The sequence below is a fragment of the Myodes glareolus genome, chromosome 8 (assembly GCF_982192425.1).
Source record: "Myodes glareolus chromosome 8, mMyoGla1.1, whole genome shotgun sequence".
Lineage (NCBI taxonomy): Eukaryota > Metazoa > Chordata > Mammalia > Rodentia > Cricetidae > Myodes > Myodes glareolus.
The window spans coordinates 52,599,059-52,614,983 of NC_142033.1; the positions used below are offsets into that span (position 1 = coordinate 52,599,059).

The following is a 15,925-nucleotide window of genomic DNA, read 5'->3' on the forward strand; positions in this document are numbered from 1 at the left end:
TTATTTCCCAGGAAAGGTTTATCTTTTATTGCTAATTATAATTGACTCTCCTCAGTCTACGTCATTGCCCACACCCAGAACCACTGTAAACATCCATCTATCCAACATGGGGCACTAACTTTCCTGAGGAGAAAGTAGTAGCCTTGTCTGCCTATCGACAGGATTGTAAATGTTGAAACATCATTAGGTCAGACTTCACCGGCTGTATTGTTAGGGTTGCTGACTCTGTGGCTAAATCCTAGAGAACAAGGGTCGTGTCAATATCAACTGTGACGATGACACAAATGGAGAAATCTGAAAGACGCTTTGAAAGAAGATGAGAAGTGTTTATGATTGTAACCACTCTGGTTTCCTCATACGGAGAGTTTCTTTGAAATTCAAAGCAGGGTTGCTAGTAACACTACGTGTTTCTTTCTCCTGCGTAATAATCACTTGAAGACAGCATGGGACACTGATAGCTGAAGAACAAATGGGCGCTCCTATTGAATGCACCACAGTAAATACTCAAAGATGCTGAATATTGTTATATACATTCATTCATTACTAATAGCTAATGCCTGTACCACGTCCTGCCATGGGGCTTTTATTCCTTGGTGTCACAACAACCATATGAAGTGGGTACTTGTGCTTGTTACTTTCCTCATTTGTTACTGAGACAGAACACCTGACAGAAACACCTGAAGGAAAGAAGGACTTGTTTGGGCTCAGGATTTTAGAAGGTAAGATCCACTGTCCTGGGGAAGGTATGGTAGTGTTCATTACAGCGGAAGTGTATGTCTGGGACTCCTCGCATCTCAGCAAACTAGGAAGTGGAGAGAGCTCAGGAAGAAGCTGGCCAAGCTGCAGCTCATAAGGCCAGTCCTCCAGTGACTGACTTCCCCCAGTGAGGCCCCACCTCCCAAAGGTTCCACAACTTCCCAAACAGTACCACCAACTGGGGGACCAGCGCTCAAAGCATGAACTGGTAGGGACCTGTTACATTCAAACCTCGACATTTTTGTTATTTCCACCTTATCAATGAAAACAACAAGGCACAACGATTTGAAGGAGAGTGCAGCTGACATACTGGTTCTAAATGGTTGCTCTGGGATCCGAGCCCACAAAGTCCGAACCAACCCTCTTTTATTAGCTATTGTAATGATACAATAACACTTCTCCAGTCATTCTATTTAATTTATGACAGGTCAGGCCCGTGTTAGAGAAAATTGGCAGAAAAAAAAAACTCAAAAGAATATTCACCAAATGTTTCTGAGTAATGCCAACAAGAAACAAACAGAAATGAATAAGCCACGCCCTTGTGTGCTTAGTTCCTCCTACAAGAAAATTAAAAGGTTTTTAGTGATGCAAAGGCAAACCGATAACATGACAATAAAAACATGTTCAACTTAACTTGAACAGAAATATCCAGGGATCGTAGATGAGTCACCAACGTAGACATTCAAGTTGCCTACTGCCCAGCAATTTTGCAAGGCATCAGAAGCCTGAACAGGCATTACCTCTATCCAGCGATTCTCCTTCTAAAAGTTTATCGCAAAAAAAAAAAAAAAAGTATAAACGTGCTCACTTAAAGATTTTTAAAAACTGTGGGCAAATGAGAACTTTGGTATACATGCGGGTGTGTAAAGCCATTGTGAAGAATGACCGTGCCTGTGTGTGAAGATTCATCATCACAGATGTTCGTGATAGTAACTAGTGAACAACAGGGATGGGGGACGGAGGAAAGAAGGACGGGAGGGAGAGAGAGGAGAAGGAAAACAATGGCATCAGTTCTTAAAGAGAGGTAATTAGTTAGCTAAGCTGTAGTGCAGGTGTATAGCATGGATGCAGTGTAGAAACTCACAAACACTACATGGAAGAAGATACATACTAAGATATCAATAGCCATAAATTCAGACTTGTTGGGCTCGAAGTAAATTTTGCTTTCTCTTCTTTGTACTCTTCTGTTTCTCAAATTTTCTGCATTAAACATTCATTAATTTTAGACTAGGGAGTCAAGCGTGTTATAATAGATACAAATAAATGTTTGTTAATCTGGGAAAATTCTTATATATATTAGTCAAGGTTCTATGGTACAAAGGACAGAAAACCCATCTCAAGCTGTCTTAGTAATTGGGAAGCTACTGCTTCGCCTACTTCAGAGGTGGCCAGATCCAGGCCTCATACAACACTGTTGGGACTTCGTCTTTTCCCAACATGTCTGCATCTCGTCTTTCTTTCCTCTACACTGCTGCCTTTCAGGCGATGCTCTTCATGTATCCCTTCAACAAACCCAGCCAGTTGCCTTTTCAATAGTAACTAGCATAAAAGGTCCCAGTCTTATTTTTATAGACCATAGTGAGAGCATCCACCTTCACCCGATCTATTCAAATGGTCCCTTAAAGGCATTGCGCCATGTGCCCATCTCTGAAGAAAGGAGTCAGGTGCCCAAAGGGCAAGCTGCCTAAGCTTTCTGGGTGCATGCTCTATAGAAAAAGAGAGAGGGAGGAATGCTAGAAAGTGACAGAAAGCAAGAAAGAAAAACACTCTGACCACAGATCAACAGTTCTCAACCTTTCCACGGGGGTGGCCTAAGACTACCGGAAAACACAGATAATTACATTATGATTCATAACAGTAGCCAAATCACAGCTATGAAGTAGCGATGAAAATAATTGTATGACTGTGGGGGTCACCACAGCTTGAGGAAGTGTGTTTAAAGGATCACGGCATTAGGAAGGTTGAGAACCACAGCTTTAGATGCTGACATGGCTAAGAAGAGGATTCCCAGCCTTAAATCATTTAGTTATAAGTGATAGAGAGCGGGGAATTGATTTGCTCAAGTAACCGAAGGTCTAGCAATAGAGCTGGCCCTGAGTGAGCCCAAGTCACACAGGATTTGGCATCTCTTATCTCCAAAGTGGCAAATGGAAGTCCTGAATTCTCACCATATAAGAGAAAACTGCTCTGGAGACTCCACAGCTCACCAGATTCGGTCACCAAGAACCTGAGATCGTCGCCTCTCTTACTAGCTCAACCACTAATCAATGTGACTTAAGGAAGATATATTGACTGCCCTGAGCTGGATGAAGTCTATTCCTGAGTGGGGCCAGTCTCATCCAGATGATCCGTGAGAATGGAAGAGGGCTGTCTTCCCAAGGAAAAGGAGAGGGAGAGAAGGAAAGGGGAAAACAGATGTCTGTCATAACCCCAGAGGAATGTGGCATGTTTAAAATTCTATCAACTGCTCTTTTATCACTGGCAAATATCTACCAAAACTACTGCCAGCAACTAAATGGTTGCTGACTGATGGGAATAAATGGTCCAACACTTCTCGGTTTTCTCTCTCCAGGGCACCACTTAATAAGGTGGAGACAGCACACCCTGCAAGGGTCCTCACTGAGCCCACAGGCAGCCTCTCTTCTTGGGTTTAAATAACCTGAATGCATTTTGGGGGGTGTTTGTTTAATCTATTATTTGTTTGTTCTTTAGAGAAGGTCTTACTTTGTAACTCAGGCTGACCTCAAACTCTCAAGTTTCCTGCTTCTATTGAGTACTGTTGAGATTATAGAAGTATGTCACAATGCCAAACCCTTAAAAACAGGTTTTTTTTTTTAAAATAAATATATCTTCATGAAATTTTGTTTAGGTAAACGTATGTGGCTTGGAAAGGGGAGTACCCTGGGAGGAAGTCAGAAGTGTAGAGTTTTGTGCTCCTGCCTCTTTTATTTACAGTGTGGGTTCAAAGTCGTGCTGGGTTAGCAAGAAAAACAAACAAAATGATCCGGTGGCTCTGGGTGACATCTGTCCGCTAGGACAGTTACTAGCTTTCAGTTTTGTAAGGGTTTCTGTAGACAGCACTGACTAGGAATGAAACATGTTCCCTCTGAATTCAGAAGGAGGCTTGGCAGGACCCATTCCAAGTGAGCCTTCGTGGTGGTCAATAAACCAGCCTGTGCCAGAATGCAAGAAGAAAACCTCAGCAGCTGACAGCTTACATGGAGGACAAACCACCAAGGCTAATGTCATTCCAAATGAGGGACAGCTCTGAGGTTGCATGATTAAAACTTGCTCTGCAGTCAACAGTGGGCTCTGGCATATGATGTGACTAACTGATCTGTTTTCCTATGTGGCCTCTGCTACAGAACACTTCCCCCTCTCCCCTCACATGAGTCAACAGAATGCAGAAGTGTCATGAAATGCCAGGAGCACATATCAGGGCCTAGAGGATGATGGTGGTAGAAGAGGAGAGAGGAGGTTCACCAAGGGGATGGTCTACCTGGTCACCAATACCCAGGAACTTAGGTTGGCTGTGCAGTAGGAGCAGGGAGGGAATTCAGCTCCTGCATCCCTGTGGTGAGGATGCCTTGACTTTGGGACTTCTCCCCACAGTCACAGAATACCACAGCAATTCCTCTACAAACCCAGGACCCGCATTAGCATTCACTTAAGTGAGTCTTCGTATTTCTGGCTCCCACCAGAGAAGTTGAACCAGTAGATTTAATGGGTTCAAGACCAAGGCCTAATGAAAAGGCAGCAGCCCATATACATGGCCGGATCTCAAAAGAAAGCAATGGCTGCTTTAAATTCCACATGGAACAGTGAGATTTAAGCTCACAGGCATTTAACTAGATGGACGAATATCATAGAACAAATTAATTGATTGCTCATAAAAATTTAACTACATTTGAAACAATTTTTAGTTTGAATTTTAGTTCACTTACAAAGAATTGATGACTGCTGAGAGTCAGAGCCAATGTAAATGAAATGAGTCATGCTGCATACTGCCAAGCGATTTCAAAGCAGAGCTGTGATATTCTTTTGAAAAAGGCTTCAGCCAAAATTATGTTTCATGTGGAAGGTAAACATTCAAGTATCTTTGCTAAGACGTGAGGTGGGCCCTGCAGAAAGGAAGAATGGCCAGGACACAAAATCCATCCCACCTGAAATTTAGGCTTATACATATCTTTTTCAAACTAAGTGAAATTATTTCAGCTTTTTATATCTGTACTTTTCAATTTTTTTCTCTGTGTGTATGCACACTAGTGGGGGGTGTATGTACATTTATATGTGCATGTATGTGAACTGTGTGTGCACTTGTGTGTACAATGCTCAGAGGCCAGAGGAGGAATGATGTGGGAATTCTTTCAGCCAATAGCTTTTGGGGTCGCAGCCCTTTGGGTGTGGTCTGAGGCACTACATATGGACTGACAAGCACAGAGAAGAAGCTTGCTTGCTCTCTGGGGAGGTTGGAGCAGAAGCAGGCTGGTTCACATCTCCCCAGGGCAGAGCAGCAGGACACCGCGGTTTCCACCCTGTGCAGTGTTCAGTGAGTGTGTGCTCCCTTTGAATCCCATTGCCCCTGTGTCCCTATAACAGAGACAATTTTGTAACTCTCTCAATTCCTCTTGCATTGGAGGAAGTTGCTTATCTTTGTCAGTCTTCTCCTTACTCCTTGGAGACAGGTCTCTCCATGGACCTGGGGCTGGGTTGGCAGCCAGAAAGCCTGGATAACCCTACACACACACACACACACACACACACACACACACACACACACACCATAGCACTTGGGGTTACAGAAGCATGGGCCATGTCCACATACTTACTGAGCAAACACTCTTCCCTGCTTGGCTGTATCCCCAGACAAGCTTCAAAACATTTGGATTAACACTTTATTTTATATTTATATGTTCCATATATATTAAATATATGGAATTTTAAACTTGCATGCATGCTTGTGACTATGGATTGTGATTATGAATTTTGAAGTTAGCATACAAACGAATGGGTTTTGGTGTGACATCTCATTCTTACATGCCATCACACTTTCTTCTAGCTTTTGTCCTTCTCCCCATCTGCACCCATGCTCCTTGTGTCCTTCTGGTTGGTTCTGTTCCTCTCCCCAGATGATCCCCACTTCTGCTACCATGTCACATGTATTCCTCCATCTTCCCTCCCATCCCTTTAAGATCTCTTCCTCCCTTCTCCTGATCCCTGTTCTAGTTATTGATACACATCACCTAAACACACACACTCATAGACACACCCAATTTTCCTATGGGAGATGAAGCATGGAGTATTTGTCTTTCTTAGTGCTTTGCTAGTTTCTTCTATTTTCTTACAAATGTCCCACTTTCATTTTACTTTATAGCCAAATAAAGTTCCACTGTGTACATGTACCACATTTTCTTCATTGATTCATCTGTTGATGGACAGGTAGGCTGGTTCCATTCCCTGGATGAAGTCCTTTCTTCGTGTACCACATTGAGACTCCAGGCATATATACACAAACGCAGTGCAGAGACAGGACTTCCAGAAACTCTAGTAGATGATGCTAGTTGATGTACAGCAAATAGAGATTTACATGTCTGCTCAGTTCAGAAGTCCCTCTGGACACTGAAAACACAGCTGTAAAAACATATAGATCCCAGGACTGACGGTGCTTCCGGTTCAATGGGACAAACACGATCCCCAGTTAAGTTAGACACTCACTATGCTAGATGGAGTTAGGACGGAGGTGAAAGCAAAGCCGAGAAGGGACATGTTGAGGGTTGCCATGTTTGACCATAGCAGCCTCATCGTGCAAGGAATTACAGTTGAAGAGAAATGTCATGTGAAGGGGGAAAGCATTCCGGTGGAGGGAAGGGAAGACACGGAGCGTCTGAGTCATGACAGATTTGATAGTCTGAGGAGCAGCAAGAGAGAGGGGCAGAGGGGTTATAGCAGAGTGATCAAGGCTGAGAGGAGTATCTGATAAAATTAGAGGTGCTGAGAAGCAGAATGGGCAAAGGCATCATAGACAGTGAAGAAAGCAAGTTGCTCACAAACACGAGAAGGAAGAGAGGCTAGCTCCCCTGCTGTCTGTCTTAGGATCCAGCTGGTTACTGCAGATCTCCGTGGCCTTGTTGCCAGTGGCTCTCTGAGGAGGCCATGCCATGATTCTGTCTGTCGAGAGTCTGTTTGCACTCACATCTTCCAGTTACCGCAGCTCCCTGAATTATGTACAAGTGAGCTGAGCCTGGAGCCTCATCTCGTGTGTGTCTGACGTACAGGAGGGGGATATTTTCCTGCAGAACTTAGCCTGAAGGTACTTACTCATCTTCTAACTTGCTCCTTTAAACAATGGGGATGATTTTTTAAAAAAATGTGTTGAGGCACCATTCCTGCTGTCTACTTGATGTAGCATGATTTATGAGTATTTCAAGATTCTAGGTGCTCAGGGGTCCTTGACATTAAATATAGATGTAATTATTTTTATTTGATTGTCAATTATTATTATTCCACTTTTGCCAAGTGGTTTTATGCACTGTAAAGTTTAAAGGACTTTGTCCTTGACCTCTCTGTTAATGCAAAACTGCGTCTATGCATTTACTTGTGCACACACTTTTATGGAAATTAAATATGACGCAGGCACAGAGGAATGCAGAGAGCCCAGACCCAGCGGAAGTTGGCTGTTTTGACTCAACAGTATATCATCGATAACCCTGCCTCAGTCTCTGAAACAGTTCCTTGATATACACCTGTAGAGAAGGCCACGCTGTCTCCATGTCCCCAGTGGTGGCCATTGGTGGTGTCTTCCATTCTTTGGAGCTGTTTTGAGGTCTCACTCTGCTCACTCTGCAGCTGCGTTCCCTCGGTCAACTGACGTCACTTCCTTGTGACTTCATGTTCCCCTTCGTCTCTTCAAGGAGGTTATTAACAGTCTCTACAAGGTGGTAGACGTGAAAACTGAGTGTTTCTCTCCCGAGAGAGAGTGACCAACATACAATCAGTGGTTAACTAATAGTCGATTGCCAATCATATTCTGACTGGCTCTTACTTTGAGGTCTAAAAATATGGTACTCTGAACGATCGCTCTCTCATTTCAGCTTGGATGATGTAGAGGTGTGGCTTGGAGGGTGGAGGATGTGCGGTGTCTGAGCAATGCTTCCCTTTGCAGGGAAGGAGTTCAATGTGGCTCTTTTTGTGGCTGCGTCCTGCCGTGCTGCAAAAAATACATTTTTGTCAACTTTGGAGGACATTTCTTGAGATAGTATTGAACTCTTTCCCTTCCTGTTTTTAATTTTAGTGTGTTTTCAAGTATGGAAGAGCTACAGAAATAATATGGATATTTTACTATGTATCAAGTGCTAACATTTATTAAATTTGTTTTGTACCCATGTGCACACACACATCACATGTCTTGGTTCTCAACCTTTTGAGACCAAGTCCATTTGTGTGATCATTTGTGTGACCAAGTCCTCAAAATTCCTGTATCAGGAAGCTTCACTGTCCCAAGCAAGCCAAGAAGATTAGTCACTTTGGTGGTGGTATGACTGTGCTGAAAACAAGGACCTATATGGATCATGGTCAAAATCCGGACTTTGACTTTGATGCAAAATGTTTTTCAAGCTGTATCTATTTTAGATTGTGCCAATTTCCCCACGAGTGTCCTTTACAAATGTAGATTCTATATATCCAATCAGGGAGCACGTTTTCTACCCTGTTCTTTTCACATTCTGGCCCGGTCTCCAGTCCTTATCTTCATAGCGCTGGTACTTGCAGAGATTATGGGTTAACATTGTCTATGGTGTCCCCAGTCTATGTTCACTTGGTGGTTTTCATGACTCCATACAGATTACTTAGCTTTATCAGAGATGTCGCAGGAGCTCATGAACTGGCATTCGTGTGTCTCAGCGTCAGGTAAACAGCTTTGATCACTTGATTGAGAGGGGTTTAGCCCTAGAAAGGACTCCTGTAAATCACTTTCTTCTCTGCATTAGTAAGTGTGTGATGGGGGTTAGTAGTATCTGCAGATTATGTAACTATTCCATTTCTCATTCGATGCCCCCGCTAGGATCACTATTCACTAATGACTCTTGACTAAATCAGTTATTTTTCTGATGATTCAGAGGTTGGACTTCCTTTTTTTGAAAATGATTGACAGAGGAGCCTAGATGAACCCCAAGAATTTATGGAGAAGACAAACAGCTTGAAGTTAATTATAGCACAATGCAGCGATTGCTCTATTAAAACAAAGAGGCCACAGGCTTCTGGATAGATCTACACAACACCCGCCTTTGTAGATGAAGTTTTACTAGAACACAGTCATGCCCAGGTGCTGACTTCCCCATTGCCCATGACTGATAGCCTTTGTACCATGGAGTTCATCGGGAAGTGACAACTAAGGGACATGACACATAACACCCAACATGACAGCTCCTTAGCCTTTGCAAACGTGTGAGTTGTGCCTAGGTAAAAGGCCCATGGCCAGAGTCCTGATCACAGCAACTTCAGCTCCGTTTAATTCACATGGAAAGGCCTTTGGGCACCGGTACTATACCAGGTCCAGTATGTTGAACTAGATTCTAACAATGGATTATTGTATACACTAAAGAGAGTCACATCCTCTCTTACTTAAGGGCTATAAACTCCTTGGAAAGATGAGGCCGAAAGACTGTCTTATATTTGCGGCCAGGAAGTACCATTGTAAGTACCAGGCCAGCCAGGAACACACAGGGGGACTTTGTCATGAAAACAAACAAACAAACAAATAAAACCACATCAAACCAGCAAAGAAAGAAACTAATTTCTTTTTATAAAAGATGTAACTACACATTATCGAAAATAAAGAAAATCATACCAAGTTACAATAACTCAAAGCAAGTCTTATAATTAGCCTGATCAAAATTTGTATTTCAGAATAATGCCAAAACATTGTAAAACATCACTTTCAGTTCTAACACACATTCAATACAATAAAACTCCAGGAAGGAAAAGGATCTGAACAACTCTCCAAGTTCACATAGCATAAACACAAAAATCTGTCTTAACATTGGTTTGGTGAATGCAAACAGTAAGGGTTATTGGGAGGCTGAATGCATTCATTATTCATTTACATATGAAAGCCTTTGTATTTCCAGAATGAGTCTGGTTTCTTAAAACCCTCCACCCCCACCCTTGTAGCATTAGATTACACTGAAAGAGTTGCTCAGAAAGCTGGATTTTGTGATAGGAAGAGGGAGTTCTGGAAAATCAATTAGGAACTCAAAGTAACTTAATCTTGTTGATTGTTCTCTTGTCTGAGACACACCCATATGCTGCTTGGAGTCTCCCTGGGAAAAGACCTGACTTGAGGGCCAGGCTTAGGTGATTCAAGTAGAGGGGGTGTTATATGTCTGGCAAACTCTGGCCACTGAATGTTGATCTCGATTCTTTTTAAGATCAAAGTCACAGTTGCTTCTTGATAGACGCCACCTGTAAGGTATGCTTGTTTAGACACAGCACTGACACGAGGAGGACATGAAAGATATTTGCCAGTGGCAGGGTGCTTACTGAAAAGCCCGGCTTCATGAATTTAGGAAGCCTGTGTTGTTAAAGCAGACAGTGCCGTCGAAACACAGGATAAGAGTGTGGAGGAGAAGCAAATCCAGATGATAACATGCCATGAGGGATGCAAAAGCTAAAAGCACACAAGCTTATGTTTCAGACTCACCCAGGAGGATGATAGAAATTAAACACAGGCTTTGGAGGACCACAGCATCCCAAATTAGACGAACGCAAAGGAAAAAACCCGCCTGGGCTTTTCCAGTCATCTTGTTTCCTGCCTGGGTCTCAGCACAGGCTGCTGGTATACTTTGCACCAAACAAAGTATGTGTCCCTTTGTGCCAAGTCAGAGGAGGTTATCCAGGATAACTGCACCGTCGGGGTTCTTTAAAGCTTTGGCATTCCTTTACAGTTCCCAGGGCATCCTCATGCACACTGGTTTCATCAGCACAGCTTGCTCTGAGAAAGGCAAGACCGGCCTCTTCTTCCAGTACAAAGACTACGGACTAGAAGACTAAGTGACTCAACCAAAGGCAGTCAGTCTTCAAAGGTGGGTCTCTTGATCTGAGCCCAGTGCATTTCAAGTGTGTTCCGGGCTCGGATTCATCAACTCCTAGTGAAAGCAAAGCGACAGAGTACAGATCCAAAAGAACTGAGGAGGGGGCTGCTCAGTCAGAAATGGTAGTGGCTACCACACTCCAAATTTCACAAAATTGCAATATTTTAAAAATGTCTAAATCTAAAATTAATTTGAGCATACTTTATATAGGCTCACCCCATAATCTGTTATGTGCCCTCTGAGTCCAGTGTGTTCCAGAATCCTCAATTTTTTTAAATTCTAGAATAATACAAACAATGTCTAGTGGTGTACTTAAACTTCCCATTGTGTAATGCTTCTCACCAGAGTACAGGGTAGAAGTCTGGAATAAAACACATCGGTATTTCAGTGACCTTAAAAAAAAGTATAAATAATTACTTGGAGATAAATACTGACTGTAAATAACTTCCCATTGGTTCAGGTCAGCATATGCTACCACATACATTTTAATGCTAACATTATCCCTTCAATTGTACTTCAAAGCTTTTAGGGTGTTGGGATTGTGGCTAAGGAATTATTAAGCAGTATTTTAGCTTTCTAGGACCTTGTGGTCACCATCAGGAATGCCGGCCGTTCTAAAAGCTTCTCTTACTTCTAATTTTTACACTTATCCATCTATTTCTGGATTCTATAAAAGTGGGAATTTTTATAGAAAACTTTTTTCAAATGTTTTATTTTTCAAAATGTTTCATTTTTCAAAATGTTTTAGTTGAAAGATAAAAGATCAGGGCAATTCACTTTACAACCGGACTCCGTCCTGGAAATGAGTCATCAAGGGACCTAGCCAGCATCCTGGTGGTGACAGCTTGGCTTTGTTAACAGAAAAGTGGAGTTGTCCTCTTCCTGAGTAGCTGTGAAAGTGTAGAGGCCGCCTCCCAGTCAGTCTCCAGCCTCTGAAGAGTCGGCCCTCTCTCAAGAAGCAGAGCGAGTCGCGGCTTCTTGGAAATCAGTGGGGACCTTTGGGAGCAGTTTCTCTGGCAAGCATTCTTATTCTCTAGAGCTCTGAAAACTCCAGTTCTCAGAACGACTTAACAGGAAGCCTCACCCAGTAGCAGAGGAAGCTGAGGAAGGAAGGAAAGATGGCAGTCCTGGGGGGAGGGGAGGCAGATTAAACAATGACTGAAGTCACAGCTTTGGGATTCTATGTGGTCAAGGACACACCCCACGTACACGTACGTGCCCCGCTGGTCCAGAAGCTTGACTCAGCAGCCACTCTCTTGCTGGCCTGGATTACTCCATTCCCAGGTTGGCTCAGAAATATCCTTAGGGCCCCTGTTTCTGGAGTCTTCCTCTCCCTACTTCTCTTCACTTCCAGTCTTTCTACTTAGCTTCCACCTCCTCCATGATCTTCAGAATCAATGCTCATCTTATCCCAAAGAAGTAACCGCTGCCATTTCCCCACTCTATCAAACCACAAAGTGGTTTACAATTTTCTCGGAATAGCCTCTGTATTTTATTCCATAAGCGGAATCCATGCATTCCCATCTGCGAAATGAAATGTTTTACTCAGTTACTAATGCTTTTCTCCATTCATCAAGCACTTATTCAGAAGCCTACTCTGTGTTGGGAATTTGAGGATAAAGAAGAGAGCTCCTGCATCCTGGAGTTCATAGTCTAGTGAGAGAAAACAGGCACCATCAAAATAGTGTCCACAGCTCTCAGTTTTGGTGTCTGCTGGTCGAAGGTGCAGGGGGGACAGAAGCCTTAAAGACAAATGGGAGACAGGTGAATGAACGGATGGGGTGATGGCTGTTCCCAGCAGAGAGAACAGCATGGCAGAGGACCAGAAAACTTGAGCAGACGGTGTTCCAAGAACAGCCTATAATTGAGCGTGGCTGGTGACTAGAAAGAAGTCAAGCAAAGGAGTGTTCTGGAGAAGGGGAGGAGGAAATGGGCAGCGAGCGGATCATCAAGGGTTTTATCGACCTGGCTACGGAATTCAAACAGTTCACGGTGCCTATGTGGCCCTTTCCAATGGGCCGTCATTTATGTCCCAGGTGTTTAGGTTTGAGTTCTCACGATGCAGAGTCCGAGACAGAGTTTCAAAGGCAGGGGCTTTCATTAGGAAGCGATCCTGTGAAGAGTCAGGACACTGTGTGTATGGTTTGGGTGTGTGTCTTCCAGATGCAAAGTTTATAATGTCCCTGGGAGGTGCTGTGGGCCTTTAAGAAGTAGAGCCTGGTGGGAAGCCCTTAAGCCAATGGAGACAAGGACTGTGAAATCTCATTCTTTTCCCTTCTGGCTGGCTCACTGAGATTATGCTGTCAAGCTCTCCTGATATTGGCAGCTGCAAACTTCAGCAGAGGCTCAAAAGCAATCAGGCCGCTCAACCCTGGACCTGAACCTCAAAATCTCTGAGCTAAACAAGCCTTCTTTACTTCATAAGTAGGACACGTTAGGTATTTGCTGCACTAATACAGACATGGCTAATGGAGAAGGGAGGTAAGTCAGGAAGTGGTTCAGTACCAGGAGGGCTGGCAACTCAAGATATGCCAATCAATACCTTGTGGCTGTGAGCAGTTCAAGTCCAACCTCTAGAAAACTGTACAAATGCTTGGGAGTCATCCAACCCAAGGATCCAAAAGGACCAGGAATCATTCACCAGTTTTCTTCAACCTTCCAAGGCCTACTCTGTGTGAGGCACTCAGGAGAAAACCCTTCAGACAGACAGCCATACAAGAAGCCTTGGCTGGTGGCAGGGCTGTGGGTGGGATGCAAGCATGTACAGACAGACAGAAATGTGAAGGAAAACATGCAGGGTTTTGAACCTTCACTTTTGTAAAGAGGCAGGGCAAGAAAGACAGATGATGGCGGAAGAGAATGTCATGAGGGGGCGATTCACCAAGGTACGGGTAGCTGTAGGAGCCATAAGGAACAGGGGCTGACTCATAAATTAACGTGAGTGCGAGGCTGGTTAGAATTAGCTCTGCTGCCAAGCCGCCACATTTGAAGAGGTAGAAGCCCCACCCTCCCCCCCCTCCCCGCTCAGGTCGGGTAACTCTGAGGCTCAGTCTGTTTCCCAGAGCTCTGAGCCGGGCGGCTCATCCATGCTCATTCCTGCCGATCTGCTTGCCTTGTGATGCTGCCCTCCTTCACTGGACCCGCTTCCCTAATCCCCTACGCCATGCTTCGCAGCCTCACCTCCCAGTTCACCTGCTTGGTGGATGAAGGTAAGGACGGGAGTCAAAAGAAAGAGGTTGCTCAATAGGGGTGTCACAAAGATAGAAGGCTGCAGCCCTGCCAAGTTACAGCTTGTGTGGCAGGAAGCTGAAGGCAAAAACACTATGTGCCTTTTCTTGTCCATTTCCTCAGCCACGGGTACTAGGAGCCAGAGGACAAGGAAGCCCCAGGACATGCATGGTCCAAGAGAAGTATCTCCTGGGGCATGGGGCAGAAGGGATGTGGAGAGGACACTTGGCAACACCCTCCTTTCACACTAGAGTGTGTCTTTGTAAAGGTCCCTGTCCAGACATGTATCAGAAAACTCACAGCTTCACAAAAGCACCGAGTTTCCCAACAGCATCTCGTGTGGGTTTTTAACCATTTCGTCTCCATTGGTTTCTACAAACTTGGATTGATCATCTGGGCGGAGAAAGTGATCATAGGCATTCTCTACCGAGCCAGGGCCCACACCTTATCTATCTTTGCAATCGAAGTCAACCGTTCACTTCAGTACATCACGTCTTCCCAATAAATAGGAAGTGTTACTGCTTGGCAAGGAGTGATTTATTCAGTTCCCCCTAATATCTTTATAAGAGTTCAGTTGGCCTTTTGGAGCCAGAACTCAAATGCCTGATTTCCTCAGATAACGTTTAGCTTTGAATTTCTTAATGTGACAATGACCTAAGTTAATGGGTAACTCTGGAAGGGACCTAAGGGGAGACCATCCTACCTCATTAGCCAGAACTTCATAGGAGTCTCCATAGGTAGGAGAGGCTGATGGGAGTAAAATCGTTTAGTCGTGATTCCACCTCTGCTAGCATTTCCGTCAGACAGATCAGTGTCCAGAGATGGGGGTATCTTATGAAAGCTTACACAGTTAGCTGTAGGGTGGATCCAGGAAAGCCATATATATTTCACTGACTCCAATGTCACCTTATTCTGTTTCCATATAGGTTTCTGATGGAGTATTACTCAGAAAAATTACAGTGTTTGTTCCTAGAAACGCAACAAAAAAGGGTGAGCGCGCTAAGAATGGTCATTTCAGAGTCTTTAGTGATGAAAGTGTGAGGATGCTTCTTGCAGTGGTAGGACTTCTGCTTAACTGCCATCAGCTGCAGGCTTGTGAGCCCTTGTTCACTGCATAACCTCGGAAAACTGACCAATCCTCCGTGACTCAGTGTCCCCATCACCGAAGTGGAATGGATGGCCATTCTTGGGGCATAATAAACACTAAATGAAGTTAATGGTGCCTGCATGGAGAAGATGCTTGATAAAAACTTAATGTGATCACTTCTATTAGTTGGCACTGCCCTAGCCACCTGATAATTCTGTAGAGAAATGCCTTCAACCCATAGCTTGCCATAGAGAATACAGGGAAAGGGCTAAGAAATATGGGAAATGGAGAGTAAGAGAGGAGACAGGGAAGATTATTAGAGTGGCTGGGTGCTTTTATGCCTTGGGTGATGCCACATATGGATAGAACAAAAAGAACTGGCCGAGTCAGTGGCACATTGAGGGGTGAAGATTTTTGCCAGAAATATAATTTCCTCTGTGGTTTCTTTGAGCTATTTTTGTCTTTGTCAAATGACCCCCTTGGGAAATAGAGCTCTCCCTCTCCCTCCCTCCCTTCCTTCCTTCCCCCCTCTACCCGCCCCTCTCTCTATATATAATGTGTGTGTGTGCATGTGTGCATGCCTGTATCTATGTGTGTGTCTGTGTTTCTGTGTATGTATACTCACACCTCTAAGGTTTGAGAGGAGAGGAGAAGTGATAGGTTTCCTTAGAGAGGCCAGAGCAGGAGCAGGAGCCGGGACACACAGTATGAGCCCAGCACCGGACATTGGCAGGCACTTGGGATTTTCCAGACAATGGAAGGCTTT

The 15,925-nt window shown here is 44.1% G+C and overlaps 1 long non-coding RNA gene across 2 annotated transcripts; it reads left to right on the forward strand.

The window, feature by feature from the left end:
- Nucleotides 1-13,868: 13,868 nt before the first annotated feature.
- Nucleotides 13,869-15,289, forward strand: LOC146893854 (uncharacterized). Of its 2 annotated transcripts, none has more exons than XR_015002557.1 (2): nt 13,869-14,053; nt 14,999-15,289. It is a non-coding gene; the product is annotated as an uncharacterized LOC146893854 (long non-coding RNA). The 2 variants fall into 2 exon arrangements; XR_015738500.1 differs by lacking the exon at nt 14,999-15,289 and adding an exon at nt 14,196-14,590.
- The last annotated feature ends 636 nt before the right edge of the window (nt 15,290-15,925 follow it).